The sequence below is a fragment of the Choloepus didactylus genome, chromosome X, assembly GCF_015220235.1.
Source record: "Choloepus didactylus isolate mChoDid1 chromosome X, mChoDid1.pri, whole genome shotgun sequence".
Lineage (NCBI taxonomy): Eukaryota > Metazoa > Chordata > Mammalia > Pilosa > Megalonychidae > Choloepus > Choloepus didactylus.
The window spans coordinates 147,176,331-147,179,715 of record NC_051334.1 but is presented as its reverse complement, the minus strand read 5'-3'; the positions used below and the strand labels follow the sequence as shown (position 1 = coordinate 147,179,715).

The 3,385-nt window shown below is 39.7% G+C and overlaps 1 non-coding gene across 1 annotated transcript; it reads right to left on the bottom strand.

Moving 5' to 3' along the window:
• Window positions 1-303: 303 nt before the first annotated feature.
• Window positions 304-408, bottom strand: LOC119523934. Its single transcript, XR_005214735.1, has one exon. It is a non-coding gene; the product is annotated as a U6 spliceosomal RNA (small nuclear RNA).
• Window positions 409-3,385: the final 2,977 nt, after the last annotated feature.

Genomic DNA, 3,385 nt, shown 5'->3' with positions numbered 1-3,385 from the left:
TTCTTCAAAGTGTCTCTCTTGGCTGTCAGCTTGCTCCTTCTTTCTGATCTTATATAGTGCTCCAGTAATTTAATTGAGACCCACCCTGAATGGGTGGGCCAACACTACCATGGAAATTATCCAATCAGAGTCATCACCCACAGTTGGGTGGGGTGCATCTCCATGGAAACACTCAAAGAATTACAATCTAATTAACAGTGATAGGTCTACCCACACAAGATTACATCAAAGATAATGGCATTTGGGAGGACATAATACATTCAAACTGGCACAGTATGCAATAGGTCGTTTTATCTATATACCAAAAGTATGTAAGGCTTCACAAATTTGTATGTCATCCTTCTGCAGGGGTCATGTTAATCTTCTCTGTATCCTTTCAATTTTAGTATATGTGCCACTGAAGAACACTTCTTGTGCTCTTTTTGAACATGGTTTTACTTTGGATATTATTCAATGGGAATATGACTGAAGCCATTTGCTATATTCTTCTCTGTAATAATTTGGTGTCCGATAAATGGGGCATGGGAATGGGTGTCCCAAGTGGATTGATTGTAGTTTTAGGCATGAAAAAACTCAAGGCCAGAGTGCTGGATTCAACAACAATGCAAATATTGAAGTTTTATTGTCCTCTGTTGAAATGTGTGGTCAGGACCATGATGCTGGTGGGAGAGAACAGATGAGGATGACAGAGCTGATAGCATGAGCCTCAAAGTGGAAAGAATTTGTACATGAAAACAAATGAATAATTGTCAGTATGTGGCAATGTTAACAACAGATTTTCACTCTTTCTCCTCTGAAAACTAAAACTCCAATACCCTATCCATATACCAAAACTTTATTTTATTCCAGCCTTCGTGCTGTCATTCCTGACAAACATTTTTCAATCTCATGGTTACTTACTGTTGGTTGGCCCCTGTGTTTTCTGCTAGATAATCAAACTATTCATGCCTACACTTTCTTTTCTACACAGCCTAGCCCCTATGAAAATCTCATCTGCTCCTATGAATTTTATTGTTCTTTATATGATGATAACATGGAAACAAAGTCATGTGTCTGGAGCCCTAGTAACTCTCATAAAACCCGAGTAATAAAGGGTACCTATGCATATATGTTGAATGGGAAAGAACACTGTCTGCTATTTGTTAAAATGTTACCTTCCATTTCTCCTTATGCAATTATAAACAGAATATCCAAAAGGGCTAGCTGTATAATACTGGTCTAAAAAGGCTGTAGTACTAAGCTAAATTCTCAGCTAAACCAGCATTTTTGAACATTCCTTAATCTTTTAAAAAATTATACCTTAATCTTTGATCAGCTATGCAAATTAATACTACTTTTAAGATTAGATTTTATAATATTAATGCCTGTAGATCCATTTGTTCCCTCCTAGGTACTCAGGAATTTATTTTAATTGTTGGCTACTAAGCATGTGGTGGCTCCTGGCCTTTGGGTTAAGGCATCAAACAGCTAGATGTGCTATAGGAATAGTCAATTTAGAGACATAGCTTTTCATGCTGCATATATGTTACTTCCTAATTTACTGATGGATGACTATATTTTCAAATTTATGAATGCACTGAAAAATCAAAATATAATGATATGAAGATAGTAAAATGAAAATACTTAAAATAGTGTTTTTATATAGGATGAACCAATCAGCAACAAATATTTTAAAAGTATAATCACCTTCACATAATGAAATACCTCATTTATAAACATTTTACTATTTTCAGTAACAATGTAATATAGTATTTTGTGAAATATATTTTTTACTCACCTTGAAATATCCTTGCATTCCAAGTTTGTTTTTGGTTCTGCAGCCTCTTCCCAGCTATATTTTATTAGTCTTTGGTAGAGTTATGATTCTGGCAATTGCAAACTTGTTGCTTTCAGATTAATCCATCTGCTGAGAATATCTAGAAAATCTGGGCAAAACAACAAAAATGAAATTATAATGTTATTGTATATATATGTACTATAAAACCACAATCTGGAGTTCAGTGTCCATAAAAGAAGAGGATTAATGCTAAACACCTAAGGTTTTCAGTTTTGAAGTTGAAGTGCTAGTCTCCAAAATAAGGATGAACTAGAGTAGAAAAACTTTCCCAACAGGCACAAAAATCCTGATTGAATTAAAAATCCTCATCTAGAGGAGAGTGATGTCATCAATATGGTGATGTAAACAGCTACTGAAAACTTCTGTCCAGAGGTTCAGCAGGAAAAGGGACAATTCTAACTTGTTCAGAACTCTGGAGGAAAGTACAGACTGGAAAAGGACAATTCAAATGCTGAATTGAAGACAGAAAAAAATATTAGGAAAATTCTGTCCCAGACTGGCTGGTTCTCTCCCCTCCACCTCACTCAGTCTCACACAGCATGGGAAGAGCACAGAAAGAGAAGCTGGGATCCTTCCCACCTCCCAAAGGGAACACACATTATAAAATCTCTCACAGCATTGTGACAGATCCCCATTGTCTGGACACCTGGGGGACAGGGGAGGACATTTCAAGGCCCACGTCGGTGAAGGATGAAGAGTCTGAGAAAATGTGGACAGAGACTGTGTTTCCAGCCTTGGGTCTAAAAGCCTTGCCCCAGCCATGAGCAGAACAGCAGCAGACAGCCGATCATTGCCTGGGGGATAGCTGAAAACTTTGGCAGCTTGGGGAGTCCTATGCTACAAATAAAGTGGGGGACAGAGACCACATTTAGTCATATCTTGGCTGGCAATGTGAGGGCACAGGAATCCCACAGTTTCAGCCCTATTCTGTCAGATAATACCTGGGCTCCTGTTGGTAATTCAACCTCACCCAGACACAGCCCATAGCTGGGCCTCAAGGAGGTAATTCATACTTTACCTGACAGACACCACCTGGGCTCCAGGAAATAATTATGACCTGCCTGGTCAGACACTGCCTGGGCTTCAGGAGGTAACTCAGCCCCACCCAGTCAGATGCTGCTGGGACTCCAAGAAGCAATTCAATCTCACATGATCAGATGCAGACTCTGCTTCAGAAGGTAAACACATAAGTCATCAAACAGCACCATTTACTAGGCAGACCAAAAAATGCAGGGGAATTGCAGGGTTTCTGAGAGCCACTCCAGACAATATCCCAGGCCCCCTGGAACTGGTCTACACCCTGCATACCGGAACCTGGCCCTGTATTGGCTAACAAACATGGATGTCCCAATGGTTACAGCATGGCTCTAAAAATTCCAAAGGCTTGCTTGTCAGGGGAAAACATAACACCACTGGGAGCCAGCAGACCTGTTCCATCCACACAAAAAGTCCTTGATGTGGTGCCCAGTGTCTACACAAAATCCCTGAGGAAGGCCATTGTGGGTTCCTGGCTTTTGGGGAGACTGCGGATCAGATCCAATCTAACAA